Source organism: Dreissena polymorpha, chromosome 8 (assembly GCF_020536995.1).
Source record: "Dreissena polymorpha isolate Duluth1 chromosome 8, UMN_Dpol_1.0, whole genome shotgun sequence".
NCBI classification, from domain to species: domain Eukaryota; kingdom Metazoa; phylum Mollusca; class Bivalvia; order Myida; family Dreissenidae; genus Dreissena; species Dreissena polymorpha.
The window spans coordinates 17,275,994-17,300,574 of NC_068362.1; the positions used below are offsets into that span (position 1 = coordinate 17,275,994).

Sequence of the window (24,581 nt, forward strand, 5' to 3'; positions counted from 1 at the left end):
AAATATTAATATATTGGCCGATTATTTTAATCAAAATAGAAAAAGATACTGGTTTAACCATTATCTATGATTTTGTGTTATAACTCCCAAATAACCATTATCTATGATTTTGTGTTGTAACCCCCAAATATTCCATAGTTCATTTTATTAACATTGGTTTCCTTTTTTTATTGGCATCCGTGTGCAATTTTCATTAATGGAACAGAACTGTGTAGGTTTTAAAAAATCTGCTTCATCTAGCAAAATGTGCATTGATAGTGTCACCTAAAAAAGTCCATACCAAAGGGTCCATACCACCTGGATAGTAAAACGTGTCGCGCTTCGCGCTCTATATGTGGTTCTTAAAAAAAACTCCGAGGAGTGCTTGACTCTAGGGAAACGGGTTGCTGAAACACAGCTCCTCCTTGATAAGCGGCTGCTTTCATTATCACAACTCATTGTTACAATCAATAATACGTGTCGCACTTCGCGCTCTATATGTGGTAGGGATAGTACTTAGGGCCTATGATAGACAACCATAAACAACAACAAAAATACATGCAAAATAGATGTGTTGTTTGCATTTATTTGTTAACGTTGTCACCACGCGGCATCCATTAATTTTAATAAAAATGTGCAACGTTGTATTTAGGTCGCATTAAAACGCAGTATTTTTAAATTCTATTAAAAATAATAAATATAATATATATAAATATATAAATGAAATAAATAATATATAAAAAAATGCTCCACGCCTGGGAATCGAACCCACCAACTCCCGATCGCTAGGCGGACACCTCATCCACTACACCACGGCGACTGTTGAAAGTTTCAGACAAAAATGTTGACTATTTATTTAAAGTTTCACCGGTTCGCGTATTTGCCCAGTCCCTGTGATCTTTTATAAGTGCCCAGTCCCTGTGTTTAGCTATTAATTAAAAGAATTAACTTTGCATTATTGGCAATAAATGTTGTAATAAATATAATAGGCACACATGCAGTACTTATTTACACTAATTTACACACAAAAAATCACCACTATGCAAGATATTCTTAAAACAAAAATATATACATTGATCCGTACAATAACTGCTCCTCCCGTAAGCGAAAAAAAAATGCATTTCATACTAGTCGCCGCTCTCCAGAGCGACGCCAATAAAAGTGGTATTTATCAGGGATGTGGGTCAACAATAACCCTTACATGGTCATCCTTTATTTGTTAATACTAATTAAATGCCAAAAAAAAATGGCATAATAGTTTATTAAAGCCAAATTCAAAATATAACGTCGATATACTATTTTCTCGACATAATAACTCAAAATAATTTGCTTGCATTAGAAATGTAATTGAAAAAAATGAAAGAAGCAAAACCCAAACAGTTATTCTGGAATTACACACCTGTAAACATTTCAAATGAAAGTAAATCTATGGTTTAAAAGGTTCATATTAATTCAAAGTGTAAAAACTTAAAAGGCTAAACCGGCATAAATTAATTCTTAATGTTTTAATTCAAAGGGAATCGCTCATATAATAAATGCCGTATGAAATAGAATTAGAGGTAGTAGTAGTTGTAGTAGTAGTAGTCATAGGAGCATGAGTAGTATTAGTAGAAGTAGTGGTGGTGGTAGTAGCAGTGGTAGCAGTAGTAGTAGTAGTAGTAGTAGTAGTAGTAATAGTAGTAGTAATAGAAGTAGTAGTAGTAGACGTAGAAGTAGTAGTACTAGTAGTAGAAGTAGTAGTAGTAGTAGTAGTAGTAGTAGTAGTACAAGTAGTAGTAGTAGTAGTAGTAGTAGTAATAGTGGAAGTTGAAGAAGTAGTAGTAGTAGTAGAAGTATTAGTAGTAGTAGTAGTAGTAGTAGTAGTAGTAGTAGTAGTAGTAGTAGTAGTAGTAGTAGTAGTAGTAGTAGTAGTAGTAGTAGTAGCAGTAGTAGTAGTACTAGTAGTAGTAGTAGCAGTAGTAGAAGTAGTAGGAGGAGGAGGAGGAGGAGGGGGAGGAGTAGTAGTAGTAGTAGTGGTGGTGGTGGTGGTGGTGGTGGTGGTGGTGGTGGTGGTGGTGGTGGTGGTGGTGGTGGTGGTGGTGGTGGTGGTGGTGGTGGTGGTGGTGGTGGTGGTGGTGGTGGTGGTGGTGGTGGTAGTAGTAGTAGAAGTAGTAGTAGTAGTAGTAGTAGTAGTAGTAGTAGTAGTAGCATTAGTAGTCGACGTAATATTAGTAGTCGTAATAATAATAGTAGTAATTTACTCTGGTAGTTGTAGAGTTTGCGATGGAAGTAACATCATTTCTAGTCATACTAGTATTAGAAGGAGTAATACTAGAAGTAGTAAGGTGGTTGGAGCGGTAGTTGAGGTAGCAGTAGTTGTAGAATTAATGTATTATTTGTGTGTTGCACTTTAATTAAAGCCTATTTTCTAAACACTTTTATTTACCGCCGGCGAAGCATATTGAGTTTGATCGGAGTCAATTACTACAAACGATATGACATATGTAGTCCGAGCGATTAATTTTCATCTCAAATGTTTTGAATTTAGTTTCGGAAGTGTTACATTATTTAGTTAATTGATGTTAAGTTAAATTTATTGGAATTGTTCAAGATGTGTATAACTCCTGTGTAACATTTTGATGTTGGATTCTTGTTTTAGAAATGATAGGAATCATGTTTCACCTGTGTATCTTTTTTATTTGATTTACAAATTTTTAAAAAATCGGAATTATAAATCAAGCGATATACTTAGAGTTGAAATGCTCATAATGTTTGGCTTGCTAGCTGGCTGTGGCTGACTGTGGATGGCTGGCTATAAAATGAAAACGTAAGTACTATTCAAACGTCTGATCAACCTTGATGGTCGTTTGTCTATACCGTGTGCGAATGTTCTTTGAGCGTTCAACATAAAACTGTGATGGTTTTGATAAGCACCGCAGCGTGGCTCTTTATGATGTCATACAAAAAACTAAGCGTAAGCGATTTGCGTTTCGGAAAATATGTCAGTTTGTTGTTTAGGTATACATATGGAACACATTACTCTATATGCTTTGCTAGTTTGCCATAAATGGAATAATCTTTGTAGTGCACCAGTATAGTTTGTTTAGGTCAAATAGAAAAAACATTTGGGGTTTTCATATGAAAATATGTGTAATGTTCCATATTTTCTGGGTTACCAAAAACACACACATTTTGTAAAGTCTCGCGAAAATTCGCCGAGTGGTTAAACGTCGCGTCAGTTCCAGACCCCGGAAGTCTTTTTTTCTCATTTCGAGAAAACGGGTTTTGAAAATTTGGATTCGAATACAAAAATTCGTTAATAGCTACAGCTTTAAAATTTGGCATTATGTAGTCAAACTACGATTAACTTTAGGCAGGTACATTTTCATAAATATACGTCTCTTTAGTAGTCAATTATAGGCGTTTATATTTTGGTTAAGAGTTTTGAAATTTACAAAATATAAGATTTTATTTCATTCAAGACACCTGTAAGAAGTCACGTGGTTTTGATCATCAAAATCTTGATCACATACCGACTTACGGGGTTTTAGTTTTTTAATTGTGCAAACTAGAAGGTAAGATTATGAAGATTTATCACGTTAAATTAATTAATTTAAAATGTTTTCATACATTTAAAATTACTAAAATATTAATAGAAAATAACTGTCGGCTAATTTTCCCGAAAGTCCATGGTTTTTAGCGTTAGAGGCCAAGTAGGTCTTACGATGATAGATCACTATAATTTGATTAAGCAATTTTAAAACACTGTATACTATTCTTCTGAAGCTTTATTATCATAACATCCATTTGGCCTCACTAGGCACTCTAGATAATTATTAAACTTGCTAAGAAGAATAAGATAATGGAAAAAATGAACAAGTAACTTAAACTAAAAAAACTGATAATTGTACAGTCCTAAACAAGTTAACTTAAGCAAAATTTGTCGTAATGTAAAAGTACACTTAAAATACTTTGCAAACCAACATGCATTTATAGTATAATACGTCCATGTAATAACCCATCAGATATTAAAGTGTTTTCATTGAGTATAATATTTTTTTTAACATGAATACCACCACCAAAAAAATCACAAAGTTCACCAAAACGTTAATGGAATAATTTAAGCATAGTTAACTCCTAGCAAAAAAAAACACGTTTATCAGCACCACGCCCGTTAGCTGATCATTGGTTGCTTTATACAATCAACTCAAAGTATCTTTGGGCGTTTCGTAGGTGGTCCAGCAGTCGTGTGATTATCATCAGTTTTACTTTGGTCTGTAACTTTGTCATTTACAAGGAACAGTTTCTTGGATTTGTAGTATTGACTGTCGATTGGACTCATGTATTGTGTAAGATCGCTGGCTGTTTTCTGAGCAGGGGTGCTAATGGAAATACAGCTGTGGGAACTAATTCCTCGTCGGTAGCCTGCCATAAATCGTTACTGTACGGTATGACACATCGGAAAACGAAAGTTTCAGGTCAACATCCATAGGTCGGTGTTTTTCATATCGAAGACACTTCACCTTTCTAAAGGCTATATTGCTGAATTTCAATGACTGTGTTGCTTTTAGGCAGTCGTTATAGTGCTTTTTGGTCATTTGAATGATATTGAAATCGGCTTTACGTCGAACAGTCTTTATGGTTCTTATTAGCGAAACTGGACCGTACACTTCACACACTTTGAGTACCTTTTCAATTCCACTATGGGCGTTATCAACTTCCTGTATTTCAGAATGCCCGGGGCAGCATAACTTTTTGACAATTTCTTCAACATCACTGGTGTTCATGAACAATTTCAAAGCTAGTGTCATCATACTATTGCGATTCTGGGGAACACATGAATCTGATCACAATGTGATTTTTTTTTACATCTGGATGTTTGTCCGTAATTGAATATAGTACTGCTATAAGTCCACTTGCGATCTCATTAGCCCCTCTTCCCGTATCAGCCTCCGTCCATATAACATTGTAGCAGGACCTGTCATTTGAACAATGAGCCGTAAAATTATATTCAGACACTATAGAACAAGTTTTTCACCTCTGTCCTGGGTAAGGAAATATCATTTTCCAAATCAAAACACACTGTAACTTGGCGATTATCTGAGCGCTTTGACTCTACACGATCTGTTTCTCGTTCTGCGCGAGATTCATAACGATCTTTTATGTGGTCAATATATTTCGGATTCTCCACGCCTTCAGAGATCACCTTTTCTATTTCACAAATACCACACCTATCTTTTTTAGGTTTTTTGAATGAAAGGTTAAATTCCTCGTTAAATATATTCCTGTATTGGTTATTCTTTAATGTTGTAAAGCCTTCAGCATTGCATTTGTCTTTGTACAATTCATAAATTGCATTTAACGACAAGTTAGCATCTAAATATTTAACTGAACTGTTTGCGCGACAGTAATGCGACGGTCGTCTTTGAAACGACTGTATATGTGTTCTAATAAAATCTATGTCACGTTGCGGTATTCGCTTTGTTGTTTTACGTCCTCTCATATCTTGGTAATCTCCTTCACCTTTTGAAATCTTTTCATGCAAATTCCTGACTCTACATTCATCTACTCTTATCACCTTTCATTGTCTTTTAACAGATAATATGTGTATGTATACTTTCTTCTGGAATTTGTTTCCTTAATGGCATTACTTCGTCTTTCAGTTGTATTTGCAAAGAACACATACTTTTTATCACCAGTAAGTGACCAAAACTCTTTGTTTATGTTGTCTGCTGATTCTTTCGAAAATACCTTACTACATTTAAATCGACACTTCCCTTCGCAATCTGTGTTCAATTTAATTGTTTTCCTTTGTACAATCACACCTTTCAAAGCTGTATATTCGTGCCCAGATTGTCTTTTAACCCTCCTTTCATTCTTTGCCCAGGACATAGGATCTCTTGTAAGTTTTCTCCCTCGTGGTTTACTGTTTTCTGGTAAAATGTGCTCATGGTTCTTAGCAGAATCACCTACTTCTAATTGGCTGTCATCTGTTAGCAGGTTGGCTAATAACGCGGAATTATTATCAGCATTTACATTCTCTTTATCGATAATATTATTCTCATTATCATTGCTTCGAATCAGTTCTATTTCTTAGTCAGTCACTAAGCGGTCTTCATTAGCACTTATGCTATGTAGTATGTTTTGATGGTCTTCAGTAATAAAGTCCACTGCAGAATTTTCTTCATGCCCATTTACATTCACGTTTTCGATATCCTGTCAGTAAAGACATTCTTTTGAAGTGGCTCAATTTCTTGGTCAATCACAAAGAGTTCATTATTGACATTTATGTTAAGAACAATGTTTTGATCACTATCAATATCAATGTTATCCGTGGAAAGCGAACTAGGAGCCTTGTTTGTTTCATAAATGTGCACTGTTAAGTCATTACTCTTGTCGGCGAACAGTTAATCGTTTCCTAAATTCTCTTCAGGATCACTATCATACTCGTCTAAAAGACGTAGCGTATTAAACAGGTTAAATCTGCTAATACTTGAAGTTCATGAATATGAACACTTGTCTCAAAGAAAATGTCGCTTACACGTCTGTAAAATTCCCTACTATTGACTGACGGACATAAAGATATATGCATTGATAATAATGTTTCAACAATGTTGCTTAAAATGTTCTCACAATGAACTATTTGTAATTGTACATTACAGGCATCCAAAATGTTCAATGATTTTCGATTACAAATGCATTTTAGTGTTTCTTGTGATATGCTTGTAAAGCTTACATACAGTTTTTCTAGTTTTTGAACAATCAACAAGAACTTCGAAGTCTCTGTCACATAAGTTGGAGCAGCCGGATACATCAACCACTTTAAGATTTGTAGAACTATGAATAAAACACAGCGTCGAAAGCGGGGCCTCTGCTATGTTTAAACAGCGAAGTTTTTCAAAATAACTGTTAGCCAGTACAAAATCTAATTCAAATGTTTAAATAGACCAGATAGAGTACGGCAATACTAGTTTTTCGACGTTTCTGGAATGCTTCTTAATCGATTTTAATGCAGTAGAGTCAATGCGAACACAATGGGTGAACTGTATATTTTTCCAAACGTTGGACGAGTTGTTTACAATGTTGTAGAACAGAGAGTTGACCCTGCAGATTACTGTCAAAATTTCATAGATTGCCAGGTGCAAGAACACGGTCTCCACTTTCCAGTAGTTCAACAGGCAGATCGCATATCGAATACATGTCAAACAGATTTTTGGTGTTGTTAGCAATTTATTACATCTTATATTAGAGGGAAAAATAAGTTCCAATACTTATTTTTCCTAATCATTTTTCCAGTTTGAAATTGTTTTCCGAAATCAATATACATTTATAATATATATTCCTAACTGACATTCAAACTGTTATGTATTTTTGAATTCATTTTAGATGTAAACCAGTGTACTGGATAAATTAATTATAGTTATCTAAATCTAATGCTAAAATGTCTTATCATTTTATCTATAAACTATAAATTTAACTGTCGGAAACTTGTTAGTATATAGATTCATTTAATACGAACGTTCATATTGAAATAAATTGTGGATTGTATAACAATATGTGTTTGTGCAGTACATTTTATTTACAGTCAATTTATACTGGCCTTTAAATAATCTGTCCGAATTTTTTATCCGATTATCAGATGTAATTTTAATTCGGACGTTGATTCTTTATCAGTTTAACGACAAGGATGCTTATTATTGTTAAACTATTAAGAACACACAATGGTGTATACATTTCGCAATTGATACACACTTGATAATACTTACATAATTAATAAAACGGCTCATTTCTGTTTGTATCGTTTCCAGCAAAATACAAAATTGAAGCGGCATGTAAACAAAGATGACCAGCACAGGTGGTCGATATGGTGACTATTCATTGGCTATCGACTTAACCACGTAAACGGTATCATAAGAAAGATCTTTTCAAACCAATTCTAACGATACCAAATACTCTATATGGCCAAAAATTTACTTACGGGGGTCTGGAATTGAAGCGACGTAAAGTTGGTTAAGGAAAGTAATTTAAATGTACATATTTTTACACTATTTTGTTTGTATTACATTCATTGTTCTAGGGCATCCAGTTTTAAATGCCCTCACTTTAATGGCATTTGTAACAAGACTATTGTCAAGCAATATAAGTCCCCTACCAGCTCTATAATAATAATCTATAATAATAATTCTATAGCTCTATAATAATTCTATAAGTTTTAAAAATAAACTAATTTTTGCACAGGCCGATGTACGCACGCGTGTAGGCAAGAATATCAGCTTACCATAATCTCTTTTTTATGCCATAAAAGTGAGGGCATTTAAAACTGGATGCCCTAGAACAATGATTGTAATACAAACAAAATAGTGTAAAAAATATGTACATTCATATAAAAACAAAACATATTGGTGAATGTAAACATACAAGTAATGTACAGAATGCCAGAGATTGAAAAAGGGCATTTATTACAAATGCCATAAAAGTGAGGGCATTTAAAACTGGATGCCCTGATCAATGAATGTAATACAAACAAAATAGTGTAAAAATATGTACATTCATATAAAAACATCACAATGAAATAAAAAAACTTTATGTGTGCATAAACTTGGTTTTATGTATTGTTCCTAAAATGCGAGTCATATAGGTGTTCGAACAAAATGTTCGAATTTCTGACAATGGTGGAGCTGGTAGGGGACTTATATTGCTTGACAATAGTCTTGTTACAAATGCCATAAAAGTGAGGGCATTTAAAACTGGATGCCCTAGAACAATGAATGTAATACAAACAAAATAGTGTAAAAATATGTACATTCATATAAAAACAAAACATATTGGTAAATGTAAACATACAAGTAATGTACAGAATGCCATAATGGTCGATAGAGAACCGCCACAAGGGTAAACAATGATTACCCACCGAAGGGGAACATGGTTACCCACCGCCCATTGAAATCGGACAATGACAAGCATATAAAATATGAGTAAAATAACATTAACTAGCAAAAAGAATGTAAAAATAAAAATTGCATACTAATGTAGCATGAACACAAATTGCAATTTTTACATATATACACAGAAGAGAGCTGCTGGCTGCAGCATAAAATGTCAAATCTGCTAAAGTACAAAGACAACATGGCGACCCTTAGAGCTGCTGCCTTACACCGTCAGCACATATGGTTGTACATTAAAGGGAAGAAATATGGTTAAATATATCGCCAAAAGCAGCTGCTTTAAACCGTCAGCTTTGAGCGTGTACTGTAATAAGTAAAATAAATACTAGGAGTTGCTGCCTTAAACCGTCAACTCGCATATGAGCTTGTGAAATGAGAAAAAGAAAAACGAGAGCTGCTGCCTTAAACCGTCAGCTCCAAGTTTTTGGTATGGTTGCCTAACGACCAGGAAGTTACTGTATAAGCTCAATATAGGACCTATATGGGAAGAGACTGGGGTCGTATATATTTAAGGTATGCTTGTGATTTCCATCGACCCAGTTGCTGAATTTGTGATGGAGACATGTGGTTGCTAGGTGCGTTAGTTGCGCCCCCAATACGAAAAGAGTGAGCTGTAAAAAGTTTGGGATCCAGGTTTGATGCAACTACACATCTGTGTAACAGTGCTCGGAAGAATGTAGTTGAAATGGCCTCGCCGTTTGCGAAACGGAAAAGTGGACCAGGGTATTGTGGGGCTATACGTAGATAACGTAATACAGCCCGGATATGGCACAACTGTTTGCATGCCTGACGGGATAGTGGGATTGTGGCACAGCGGCCTTGTGAATGCTTGTAGGTATTGACCGAGACTGATACTCCAGAAACTATTGAACCGTTGTATGTAAAGGATAAGTTCTGTCTTTGAATAACATTCATGAAACCCATAGAGGAAGTTGCTAATTCGCCCAATCTAAACAACCCATAGAAGGCAAACAAAAACATAGTTTGTATGAGAACTTGGGTGCACTTGTCTGCAACCAAGACACGAAGATTGGACAATAGCAACTGAAGATGGTCTGGTGTGAAAGGACGACGCCTATCAAAGTGTTTGTGGCGACGGATGCTGTGCAGCAATTTCTTGATGACAAATGAATCTGAGGGGTTTGGAAAGCCATTAAGTTTGTGAACATAGGCAATGGCTGAAATATACGAGGTAATCGTGGATGCTTTTAACTGAGGTGCATTACATACTGCAATAAACTTGGCTAGTTGTTATGTAGTAGTGGGCCAGATATGTTGTTGAGGATAGTAAGTTGAATGAAAATTTTTGTAATGCTGCAGTGCATTTTGGTAACTTGACCTAGTGGATGGGGCAAGAGACGAGTCCAAAAGATTGTAAACCTGCAAGTTCAGTTGAGCAGTAGCAGATGATCCGGAATTGCAGTTGGAACCTTGTTCATTTGCGGGACTGAAGCTTAAAATTTCTCGAACTCTGAACGAGAGAGTGGGTCAGGTAATATGTTACGTTTACCAGGAATATGCTCAGCATTGAGTAGAATGTTAAATTTCGTGCTTGCAAAAACTAGGCGACGTACGAGATGCATAATGTTAGGTATTTTGCAGGTTTGGCGGTTTATTATATGTACTACAGCAGCATTATCTGTGTGAAGAATAATACACTTTTCTTGTAATTCGTGAACCCAGATTTCAATTGCCAAAACAACTGGGAATATTTCTTTAAAAGTGATATCAAAAGGTAACCAATCATTTGACCATGTACCAGAAAACCAATGCTGTTTAAATACTGCACCAAAACCAATTGAGCCAGATGCATCTGTATGAAGGTGTAGTGTGTCGGAGGTTAACCAACGGCGCTTATGAAGAAGGTTTTTTCCATTAAAATGATCTGTAAAAAGCTGCCATGCATGCAGATCTTTTCGGCTTTCTTTGTTCAAAGTTATATGGTGGTTAGGATTTGTGACCTTTTTGGTAAGGTCTGTAAGGCGACGGAGAAAACTGCGACCTGGTGTTACCACCTGGCAGCAAAATTTTAGTAGACCTAGGAGGGATTGTAATTCTTTAAGCTTGACCTTCCTGGACTTAGAGGTTTTCTTGAGAAATTCCCGAAGTTTTAAGAGTTTGTCCTGCGGAAGACGTGCTTTCATTTTAAGTGAGTCTAATTCTAAACCCATGAAAGTAATAATAGGTGTAGCATATTCGCTTTTTTCCGACTTAATGGGAACTCCAATCAGGCTGCAAAAATCCAGGAACTTTTGTAAATTTGTTTGAAAAATTGGCGAGTCAGCGGGACCTAAGAACAGAAAATCATCAAGAATATGTACCATATGTCTAATATCCAGAAATGTGTCTGATGCATAGTGGAGAGCAGTGCTGAACCGTTCAAAAATAGCACAAGATGATGATGCTCCCATAGCGAGACATTTATCAAAATAAAATTTTCCTTGAAATTTGAAACCTAACAGGTGGTAATCTGATGGGTGAATAGGGATAAGACGAAACGCTGAATCAATGTCAGTTTTGCTAAATAGTGTACCGGGGCCCAGGTTTAAAAGAAGCTCTACTGCATCATCAAATGATGAATAAACTACGGTGGAAAGGGTGGGGTCAATGAAGTAGTTGATATAATCACCTGAGGTGATGAATTAAGCGATATTGCCCCGGTGATTTTTGGGGGGACTAAACCTATTGGACTTACATGCAGGTTATTGAATGGTGGAAAATCAAAAGGGCCCTCTATACGTCTAGCTGAAAGCTCGTTTTGTATTTTTTGAGATACCAGTTGCGGGAAATCCGCACACGAGTTTAAATTTGGTGAGGTGCAAGCTTTTCGGGGTCCTAAGAATCCTAATTTGAAACCCGTCGTGAAACCGTCCACAATGTAACTTGACCATATATATCCTGAAAGAAATGGGATTAACTGGTTGACTTTTACAGGTGTGACCAAATTATAATTGCTTGGGTGGGTGGACCGGAACTGGAAGGGTTTTTCTTGCCAGAGAGGGACTGGGGGGCTTGCTCCTTGCTGGAGAATGAGCAGCTGAAGGCAGTGTGGGGTCCCCGGCAGAAACCACAGACATGGGGGTGGGGGCAGCTGATGCGTAGACAGTGGGTTGGTTTGTTAAAATTCCAACAGGTATTATCCAGGAAACGTTTTTTACGGTTTGAGGGGAACGATCTGCTTTGAGTGGCGGGTCTTGAGGGACGAAAGGACCGAGTATTTGTGCTTTGTGTGCTGGCCATCAGCCAGAATTCAGTGTGTATTTTGTCCCAAGGCAAAGGAACAGAAGCTCGTAAGAAACGAAGTTGACTGTTATAATATTAAAAGCCGGTCCTGGACGGCGAGTAGCCAGATCCCGGACTATCTCCATATATTTAAGGAGTTGTTGTGTTTCCCCAGGATACTTGTATGACCTAACGGATATGTAGCGAATGAACGCAGACGTCCAAACCTCAATGGAAGTGATTTTTGCAGAGCGTGTTGAAGGCTGAATTGAAATATTGGCATGTTTATCGAATTGTAGAGTGAAGTTAGACGGTTGAGATGCAGAATTGACTGAAAGGAGAGATGAGAGATCTATGTATTTGCCTTTCCAAATGTCCTTGCACAATGACTCTTTAATTTGCGAAATTATTGGAGTGCTGACTGGTTCTGCATATTGCATACCAGTATCCGGTAGAAGGCCCATCATGTGTGTGTTGAGAATGTCCTGCAGAGCTGCTGGTGGGTCAACATCATCGTCTGAAGAGGAGTCGTCTGCGAAGTTTAATGGTATCTGTTGCTGGGGTTGTTGGATAGGCAAAATAACTTCATTGGGAGGCACTGGAACAGGATTAACCTCACCACCCTGGACTGTGTTATTGTTGTGGGCATTGGATGGACCAGATGTCCCCTTTTCTTGTGAAAGAACAGCCAGGGGTATTGGTGTAGGAGGGCCGGCGGGTGTGGAGCGTGATTTCCTGGTCTGTTGTTCACAGCAACTGCATGATGTTGTTGTTGCTGATCTTTTATTTTTCTTAGCAGGCCTCATCTCATGATCTGAAAATCAATTCACATGTTATTATAAAACTAGACATTCAAATATATTCTTTAAACTATGCTTGTCAAAGTGATGATTGCTGGATTTGTTGTGTATAATGCCATAAAACCATGGTTATGATTAAACTTTCTGAAAGGGGGTTAAAATATTTTTCGTGTCTAAACTAGACAATTAAATATCCCCATAAAAAGACAATTGAATATCCCCATTTAGTTAAAATAATAAAATCGACAAAGGAAGCGCTGGACTGATAGTCCCATAATTAAAATGGCTAATGACAAATAATTCATGAGCAAATATAATATTGGTAAGCATGAGGCTAGTAACTAAATCACGCATAAAGATATGGCATAAGGCTGGCAAGTAAATCGTGCCTAGGTAAAATTAACAATAATAAGCCTTGGGCTTTTTGTAAAATCACACAATTATAGAGCAAGTTGCTGACAACTGAATCCTGTATGAATAAAATAAAACAATGTTCAAAGCATGAGGCTGGTAACTAAATCACGCTAAAATAGAAAGCATGAGGCAGGTAAATAAACAAAAATACTGGTAGTTTATAAATAATAATAAGCGTGAGGCTGGTAACTAAATCACGCATACATATAAGGCATGAGGCTGGTAACTAAATCATGCCTTTATTAAATAAATAATTATAAGCGTGAGGCTGGTAACTAAATCACGCATAAGTATAAGGCATGAGGCTGGTAACTAAACCATGCCTTTAGGAATATAAAATAATAAGCGTGAGGCTGGTAACTAAATCACGCATAAATAAAATCTATTGCATGAGGCTGGTCAATAAATCATGCCTAGATTAAATAATAATAAGCGTGAGGCTGGTAACTAAATCACGCATAAATATAATACAAAGCATGAGGCTGGTAACTAAAACATGCCTTGATAAAATAATAACAAGGGACAAAATTGTCACAAAACCAGGTTTTCATTGTGAAAAAAAATCTGATAAAGGGAGAAAACTCAAAATGAACTTTTGAAATGAACAAACAAAATTAACCCCCTTTGTAAGTTTGTTTTTAAAAAAAATCTATTTTTAGTCGTGGCGACCTTGACATTGGAGATATTGACGTGATTCTTTCGTGCGACACACCGTCCCATGATGGTGAACAAATGTGTCAAATGATTTTAAAATCTCACAATGAATGACATAGTTATGGCCAGGACAAGCTCATTTATGGCCATTTTTGACCTTTGAACTCAAAGTGTGACCTTGACCTTGGAGATATCGACGTAATTATTTCGCGCGACACACCGTCCCATGATGGTGAACAAATGTGCCAAATGATTTTAAAATCTCACAATGAATGACATAGTTATGGCAAGGACAAGCTCATTTATGGCCATTTTTGACCTTTGAACTCAAAGTGTGACCTTGACCTTGGAGATATCGACGTAATTATTTCGCGCGACACACTGTCCAATGATGGTGAACAAATGTGCCAAATGATTTTAAAATCTGACAATGAACGACATAGTTATGGCCCGGACAAGCTTGTTCCGCCCGCCCGCCAGCCAGCCCGCCAGCCCGCCAGCCCGCCCGCATTCGCCAATCTAATAACCAGTTTTTTCCTTCGGAAAACCTGGTTAATAAGCATGAGGCCAGTGAAACGAAACAAGCAAAAGTAAACAAATAGTTTGTCAATCTAAATCAGGCCTCTATAAAATAGTATGACAGGCTAGTAAATTACTAGCGTGTATGTGACATGATGCTGCCAACGAAGTCGTTTATTAAAATATAATAAATCTGAGCTTGATAACTCAAAACCGTAGAGAGCTAGCTTAAGCTCGACAAACATTGAATAGGAATACATATCTGGCAAGCTCAGCTGTCTGACACAAATTTCAAACGTTCAGATTGTAGAAAATTTAGACTGTCCACCCTGTTATTGAACCACATCGTGTCAACTGGGTATTTTGAAGAGACTTGGGGTGCGCTGCGATGTTAACATTACAACACAGTGACATAACGTACATTCAATTCAAATAAAAGTGTTCTCACCTGGTCTTCAATTTTATTTGCCACAGAGATTATTGAACACGACGAGCCATAAATGTCGTAAGTGCCAATAATCAGCACAACGATTTCCGGTTCGAAGTCAGAAATAACGGTTAAACGATCGTGTAGTGTGTCGACACGAGTACCGGAGAATCCAGAGTATTGAACTAACGGGTGTCCCTGTAGATTTAAGTCAAAACGTAGAGTGTTGTCATCCCGGATGAAATCCTTAAGGTGCCTCACAAACGAATGCCCAAACAGCTGTACTTTTAGAGCGCTGGACGCAGCCATGTTTGATCACGCGATGACGTCACTAGATTGCGCGTGGGTATCTTTGTTTCCCAGAAAACAATGTGCATGAATTATGGTTTTAAAATCCAACGTAGAGCAAGGTCGCCGCCGATGAAATGAAACGAATTACTTATAACTAAAGAAGGCTTAGCCTGAAAGCATAATGCTTCACCTTGAAATATAATCCAGAATAATAGAAAATATTGTTTTTGAAGCGTAAGCTTGGCGGTGTAACTGCACACGCCAAAATATTACTGGAAAGAATTTGGGAGCATTATGATTGGATAAACATATCACATGACTTTGAAATATACAATGATTGGCTGAGACCTAAGCGTGCAAGGTAACATTGCACTAGTTTAGCATTTTAACAAAAGTATTGAATAGAACTTCTACTAAACAAGAAAAATTATCACAATGACATAAAAAACTTTATGTGTGCATAAACTTGGTTTTATGAACTGTTGCGAGTTAAACGAAACAGCAACTTAAGGCATTTCCCGATGTACATGTAGTTTGCTGGAATCCCAAGTCACAACTCATCAATGCGTATTCTATATACCCATATTGTTCCTCATGATATAAGGTAACTTAATAGAAAACATGTAGTCTGTCTTAGACATTGACTATTTGCGACTATGAGACTCACTTTTTCGGTTTAAACGAAAATAAAACAGCATCACCACGTTTTAATATAAGATATTACAATGTTTATCAACATTCCACCATCTCGGATATTTTATTCTCATATTCCATCAGCAAGTATTTTGATAAAAATTCGTTGCAAAGACGGACAGAGATTGGACAAACGCTGGATGATATTTGTGACGGGATGTAAGTAAATATATGTACTCGAAATGAATTGCGTTGGTTGCATTGTTTGCAATTACTGTTTATGCCCTTCTTTAAGGTACATGGCAAACAGCAGTTGCGCTGTCCGTCCGGATGACCTGTGACAAACATACCTTAACCAAAAAATGATGAATTTTAAAATACAGTTCTATATTGATGTATTTTTAAATAACTTGGAACACATATAAACCCATTTTAAGTTAAAACGCGTTCTATTTGATTGCCGAATCTGCTCCTTAATATGAAAACGTTATATTTCCCACACTAATTCTTTACAGTTACTTTCGTGCGTGTGTGTGATTGTGTGCGTGCATGTGCGTGTTGGAGGAAAAATGTCCGCAAAGAAAAAGCTTATGTTATGTTTGAAAATCATAGGGGACAAGTGTTTATTTAATTCATTTACAATTGACTGGAATTAAATTTTACTATACAAACTGTTCCTACAAAATACTTTCAACTTGTGTAAATTGAAAAAAAAGGAAAGAATGTATGTATGTTTTCGTGACTCAAAAACCACATCGACATTTATCTAGATCTTTGAATAAAAATACATGTAATTTAGACCAACGAACATGAATATAAATTCTATAAATATAAATTGAAATCAATGGGAAATAACTACAATGACATAATCTAAATAAATGTATATCTTAAAGGAATGTTTCGTGCTTTTAAAAACATTATTAAACTTAAAAATACTCGAGAATCATATATGGTAAAAATGACATTTGATTACACTTTATAAGGCATATGTGTTAACAAACGAAATATTGCGTGCCTTGTGTGTTACAGATGCAGCAATGGTTCGATCCCTATTATAACTGTGGTTATCATCAGGGGTAAATGGGTGTCATCTGACAACCGACGGCTGTGGGTGTTCAGTCAATTAGAAAGGCTCGGAATGTGCGACACAATTTGGGTGCAAGTAGCGAAGTACATCAATCCTAGAAAGCTCACGTCCAAAATTGGAGGAGTTTCAATAAGGGTGCGGGGCGATCCGGGTGGATACTGGTATCACCCAGAAATGGTGTGTAGCCTTAACGTGAGTTGTAAACAAATTTTGATCAGCATAAAAATGATATAAACAGTGTTTTTAAAAAGTTTTTTTATCAAGGATGTGGGATGAGGATGATATGTAAGTGACTCTTAATGTATAAAATGTAAATTAAAGCAATATAGGTTATAGTAAAAGTGTTTTTGATGAACTAAATGTGCTCGACATTACTCGTGCCTAAATTTAAAGTATACTGTTAAAAAAAGATTGCATACAGCAGTTACAGCCATGGCAAGTAAACAGGGTAAAACAGTGCAAAACCCACACAAAAAACCCAAGAAACTGATAAGGACAATAGTAACGCCAAGGAATTAGATGAAAACAAAAGAAAACGAAGTGAAGTCTCTAGTACTAGTGAACTAGAGGCAAGTCTTTCTGAGGCACAAACAACACAAAAGCAGAAAAAGAAGAAAAAGAAAAGACAGCTTTCCGACACAAGTATTGACTGCATTGATGAACTTGATACAGAAGAACCAAATGCGTCATGTTTTAAGAAAGAACTAGAAAACGTACTGAAGCAAATGAGGCAAATCAACTCCAAGCGAGAACGTCTAGATGGTTCGATGAATAGAGTAAATAGTAAGCTTGAACATGTAGTGATGAAAGGCGATGGCAGCCTACGCGAAACCTTAAAAGAGTTGATCAAAGAGATGAAAGACGACCTATTGAAATCGGTAATTAACATAATTGAGATTGTAGAAAGTAAAGTTTTTGAGAAAGAGCAAGAGTGTGACGCCCTAAGAACATTGTTAAAAACGATGGAAAGAAAGGTCAATGACAAAGATGAAGCAAATGATAGGCTAGAAGAGATGGTTAAGAAACAAGAAGAGAAGTTGAAAAAGCTTGAAAACGAGACAGAACAATATAGCCGAAGAAACAATATTAAAATACGGGGAATCCAAGATACCGATAAAAAAGAAACTGCAATTGATTCTGCGAAAAAAGTTATAATGTTTCTCAATGAAAAAGGAATTGCAAACCTAAACCTGTCTGACATTGACATCGCGCATCGGTTGCCCAACCCACTCAACAAAAATAGAGACATCATAGTGCGGTTCGTTTCAAGACTAACCAGGAAAACGTGGATGAGCAACAGACGGAAACTGAAAAGCACCGGTGTCTTCATAAATGAAGATCTGACTAGACTGAATCTTCACGTACTAATGTGTATAAAAAAAGATGAGTGATGAAGTCGAAGACGCATGATCCGTAAACGGAACCCTACGCTACAAAAACAAATCTGGTAGAATCCAAACAGTCCCGTACGAAAGCTACCAAACCTGGTTTGACCTCCCTTGGCCATAAATATGTGTAAAACAAACTAAACAAATATTCTTTATCGTAAATAATAGAAGTTTAATTATCAACACATATCACTAAAATGCTATTTTTGTAATCATAATAATATCATATAGACAGTGCTTAGTATAATGATAACATTTTATTTCTTTTGATAACCCCAATTGCTTGTCGATCACCCTTCTTTTTTGAAAACTATACTACAACATTACATACTGGAAAAGTCAACAAAACAAAACACGAGTAAATCATGCCTCTTCATGCTTTAACCATGCGAACATTATATATTTAATCCATTGAGGCGAGGCCGTTGTTTTCTCTACTGGTCTACCACAGTAACCAAAATGCAGTTTAAAACTAATAATGGTCGATATTTAAACTTCATTATAAAAATCTTTTGTATAATAACCCGTGCCGTCGACAAGCAAGATAACTGTTTGTTGTATGTTGCGTTGTATGGAAATATGTAAGCCTTTAATTGATTTAGGATCAATAGGTTTAACAAAAATGAAGTGCATAGACTAGTTATATTGAGCTTATGTGTGAGCTATATTATGGACATATTAGTACCTTGATAGCGCTTTTAGTTGATGCTTTGTGTGTGTGTGTGTGTGTGTGTGTGTGTGTGTGTGTGTGTGTGTGTGTGTGTGTGTGTGTGTGTGTGTGTGTGTGTGTGTGTGTGTGTGTGTGTGTGTGTGTGGTGTGTGTGTGTGTGTGTGTGTGTGTGTGTGTGTGTGTGTGTGTGTGTGTGTGTGTGTGTGTGTGTGTGGTGTGTGTGTGTGTGTGTGTGTGTGTGTGTGTGTGTGTGTGTGTGTGTGTGTGTGTGTGTGTGTGTGTGTGTGTGTGTGTGTGTGTGTGTGTGTGTGTGTGTGTGTGTGTGTGTGTGTGTGGTGTGTGTGTGTGTGTGTGTGTGTGTGTGTGTGTGTGTGTGTGTGTGTGTGTGTGTGTGTGTGTGTGTGTGTGTGTGTGTGTGTGTGTATGTGTGTGTGGTTATCATCAGGGGTAAATGGGTGTCATCTGACAACCGACGGCTGTGGGTGTTCAGTCAATTAGAAAGGCTCGGAATGTGCGACACAATTTGGGTGCAAGTAGCGAAGTACATCAATCCTAGAAAGCTCACGTCCAAAATTGGAGGAGTTTCAATAAGGGTGCGGGGCGATCCGGGTGGATACTGGTATCACCCAGAAATGGTGTGTAGCCTTAACGTGAGTTGTAAAAAAATTTTGATCAGCATAAAAATGATATAAACAGTGTTTTTAAAAAGTTTTTTATCAAGGATGTGGGATGAGGATGATATGTAAGTGACTCTTAATGTATAAAATGTAAATTAAAGCAATATAGGTTATAGTAAAAGTGTTTTTGATGAACTAAATGTGCTCGACATTACTCGTGCCTAAATTTAAAGTATACTGTTAAAAAAAGATTGCATACAGCAGTTACAGCCATGGCAAGTAAACAGGGTAAAACAGTGCAAAACCCACACAAAAAACCCAAGAAACTGATAAGGACAATAGTAACGCCAAGGAATTAGATGAAAACAAAAGAAAACGAAGTGAAGTCTCTAGTACTAGTGAACTAGAGGCAAGTCTTTCTGAGGCACAAACAACACAAAAGCAGAAAAAGAAGAAAAAGAAAAGACAGCTTTCCGACACAAGTATTGACTGCATTGATGAACTTGATACAGAAGAACCAAATGCGTCATGTTTTAAGAAAGAACTAGAAAACGTACTGAAGCAAATGAGGCAAATTAACTCCAGGCGAGAACGTCTAGATGGTTCGATGAAAAGAGTAAATAGTAAGCTTGAACATGTAGTGATGAAAGGCGATGGCAGCCTACGCGAAACCTTAAAAGAGTTGATCAAAGAGATGAAAGACGACCTATTGAAATCGGTAATTAACATAATTGAGATTGTAGAAAGTAAAGTTTTTGAGAAAGAGCAAGAGTGTGACGCCCTAAGAACATTGTTAAAAACGATGGAAAGAAAGGTCAATGACAAAGATGAAGCAAATGATAGGCTAGAAGAGATGGTTAAGAAACAAGAAGAGAAGTTGAAAAAGCTTGAAAACGAGACAGAACAATATAGCCGAAGAAACAATATTAAAATACGGGGAATCCAAGATACCGATAAAAAAGAAACTGCACTTGATTCTGCGAAAAAAGTTATAATGTTTCTCAATGAAAAAGGAATTGCAAACCTAAACCTGTCTGACATTGACATCGCGCATCGGTTGCCCAACCCACTCAACAAAAATAGAGACATCATAGTGCGGTTCGTTTCAAGACTAACCAGGAAAACGTGGATGAGCAACAGACGGAAACTGAAAAGCACCGGTGTCTTCATAAATGAAGCTCTGACTAGACTGAATCTTCACGTACTAATGTGTATAAAAAAAGATGAGTGATGAAGTCGAAGACGCATGATCCGTAAACGGAACCCTAAGCTACAAAAACAAATCTGGTAGAATCCAAACAGTCCCGTACGAAAGCTACCAAACCTGGTTTGACCTCCCTTGGCCATAAATATGTGTAAAACAAACTAAACAAATATTCTTTATCGTAAATAATAGAAGTTTAATTATCAACACATATCAATAAAATGCTATTTTTGTAATCATAATAATATCATATAGACAGTGCTTAGTATAATGATAACATTTTATTTCTTTTGATAACCCCAATTGCTTGTCGATCACCCTTCTTTTTTGAAAACTATACTACAACATTACATACTGGAAAAGTCAACAAAACAAAACACGAGTAAATCATGCCTCTTCATGCTTTAACCATGCGAACATTATATATTTAATCCATTGAGGCGAGGCCGTTGTTTTCTCTACTGGTTTACCACAGTAACCAAAATGCAGTTTAAAACTAATAATGGTCGATATTTAAACTTCATTATAAAAATCTTTTGTATAATAACCCGTGCCGTCGACAAGCAAGATAACTGTTTGTTGTATGTTGCGTTGTATGGAAATATGTAAGCCTTTAATTGATTTAGGATCAATAGGTTTAACAAAAATGCAGTGCATAGACTAGTTATATTGAGCTTATGTGTGAGCTATATTATGGACATATTAGTACCTTGATAGCGCTTTTAGTTGATGCTTTGTGTGTGTGTGTGTGTGTGTGTGTGTGTGTGTGTGTGTGTGTGTGTGTGTGTGTGTGTGCGTGCGTGCGTGCGTGCGTGCGTGCGTGCGTGCGTGCGTGCGTGCGTGCGTGCGTGCGTGCGTTCGTGCGAGCGTTCGTGTGCGTGGGTGGGTGTGTGCGCGTGTGTTGGTGTGTACGTGTGTGTGTGTGTGTGTTTTGTGTTACCGAAGGTTGCGATGATTGATATTGTTGTCATGTTTACAGAAATTTTTGACATATAGAAGCCCACCTGTATTATTTCAACTTTGTTGGTATTACTCTTTAATTGGTTCATGTATGTCTAAATCTTATTTTTATCAAATATTTAGCACATACATGTACGTTTAGGTGCGTTATAGTCAGATGTCAACAGACTTGAATATAGAGTTTCGTCTTCATAAATATTGCACCTCCATATCAATGCATGGGCTTTTAACAAGAAACATAGCCTTTTATTTACCTGACTCGAAACGACAAATTTTAATACGCATGGAATATTATTGGGTCACTTTCGGTTTTTCGTTAAACTGACCTAAGAACGATCGAAAAGATTATTTATTGATTAATCATAAATGCTTCCTTCAAAGTCCTCTTGTATTTGAATACAAGGTTCCATACGGGGAAACATACGTGTAAATACGTTCATACACATATTTATAACGAAAAGGTAACATTTAGACACACAACGCTTGTACCGTTAAGACTAATGTATTTTTAAACGAACTACTCTGATTTATTAAATGAATACTAACCCAGTATTTTCTGTAACTATGTATATGTAAATCAAACAACATTAATCATGGTGTATTTTAGAGATAACCGTGAATCAATATGCTAGTACTACAGTCCTAATGTATCTTGTCAGTATGTCACTGAATCTATAGCTTGATCTTTTTTTTCTATGGTAGATTATTTTACTAAGTACATTTACTACCATTTATAGAAGCATACATGGTTAACTATCAACATTCAGCTATCTGTAATTTATTTTTTTCAAACTTATTTTATAAAGTTAATACTAACAGCCGCTGACTAAAACTATCTCGTTTAACATTTGTATGGACATATCTTGTTTGTTTTTATAAATAAAACACAAACGAAAAGGATTAAAAACTGAACGCGTGAATAAAATAATTATAAAATCTAAAATAAAATAAAATATACCAATCTTGCTACATATTATGTGTAAAATAGCTCGTATATAAAACAACACTGATTACAATATTTGTAACACATAGGCTTTAGTAAAATAAGAATATGACGATAGTATGTATAATATTAACAATCATAAAAACAATGTGTTATGTTATAATGTTGTTTATTGACATGATTGCATGTTAACTATATATGATATAATTGTGACAATGAAAATGATGTTTTTGCCAATTTCTGTGTGTATAACATTTTAAGGTATTGCTATTATAAGGTATGCACAATGTAAACAGGCCTAAATTTTGTAATGATGTAAATATTATATTGTCATATTAATTGTCATTTTTGTCGACGGATCCTTGATAAAAAGCAACTATTTTGTAATAATCTTTTTCACATCTTTTTTTTATTTATTTAATACGCGCCTTATGCCAAGACTTAAAATGTATGTTAAAGTTTTTACGCTGGAGGTAAATGGTAACATTTTAAATGGGTATACAATTAATAGAATCATGGTGGACATTCATAATAATATTACAATATGACAAGCTTAAATATTTGTACATTTAATGTCAAAGGGCTGGGTGCCAAAATTAAACGCGAACAAGTTTTTACATGGTTAAAAACAAAATCAATTGATATAGCAATGTTACAAGAACTGCATTATGATAACAAACAATTAAAAACTGACTGGGCTGAAGCGTGGGGAGGGGACGTTTTTTGCAGTGGACAAAGTACAAACAGCTTAGGCATCGGAATTCTATTAAAACCCAATCAACAAATACATATCCTCGAAATTATAGTAGGAAGGCTACAGGTCCTATAAGTAAAAAATATATAATTCTCAAATTGCTTAAATTAACATATATGCCCCAAATAATGACGACCTTGATTTTTTTAATACATTAGAGAAAACAATTACCAGTCTAGATGAATACTCTTTGATAATAGGAGGAGTTTTTAATGTGTTTCAAGATTTTAAGTTAGACAAGTTAAATTGGAAGACAACTACGAAAACTAAATGCTCAAATAAAGTCAATTATATAAAAGATAATTACTATTTATCTGACATTTACAGGAATTTTAATCCTTTCAAATCAGCATTTACTTGGCATTCAAATACTAACCCCCCAATTTTTTCCCGACTAGACTACTTTCTTATATCATCTTGTCTAATAAGTAACGCTCGAAACTGCTCAATAAAAACTGGCTTCGAGTCAGACCATTCCATTGTTATCCTAGACATACATTTTGATTTGATTGAAAGAGGTCAAGGTTACTTTAAAGTTTAAGCTAAATAAGTCTTTATTATTTGACACAGATTCCAAATTAAAGATAAAAAATGCAATTACAGAAGCTGTCCACTTCAACAGTGATGCAAATATATAATATATTATGGGAACTTATTAAAGGCAGGGTCAGAGATGAAAGCATTAAATTTGCGGCAAACAAAAAGAAACAAAATATCAAAACTGAAAAAGAACTAGAAAATAACATAAGAAATATGGAAGAACAACTGGAAAGAAACCCAAACGATGCAATACTTATGCAAAATTACAAAAAAAGAAAAAGATGCATACAATGCATTCAGCGAAGAAAAAATAAAAGGTTTTCTAATAAGATCTAAAGCAGAATGGATTGAAGGGGCTGGAAAAAAAAAAAGTCTTTTGCTAATTTTGAATCAAAAAGATCTGAACAAAAGGTGATAAAACAACTAAGGATAAATGATACAATAGAAAATGACCATGTAAAGATACTTAAAGAAATTAAAAAATATTACACAAGCCTTTATGCACCTGATAACTTACATAATTATGATGACAGCAGTCTTTTTGTTGAAAATGTT

The 24,581-nt window shown here is 35.8% G+C and overlaps 1 long non-coding RNA gene across 1 annotated transcript; it reads right to left on the reverse strand.

Moving 5' to 3' along the window:
* Nucleotides 1-13,984: 13,984 nt before the first annotated feature.
* LOC127842615 (uncharacterized) lies at nt 13,985-14,546 on the reverse strand. The gene is made up of 2 exons (XR_008031743.1): nt 14,313-14,546; nt 13,985-14,150 (listed from the first exon to the last, which is right to left on the reverse strand). It is a non-coding gene; the product is annotated as an uncharacterized LOC127842615 (long non-coding RNA).
* Between the last annotated feature and the right edge of the window lie 10,035 nt (nt 14,547-24,581).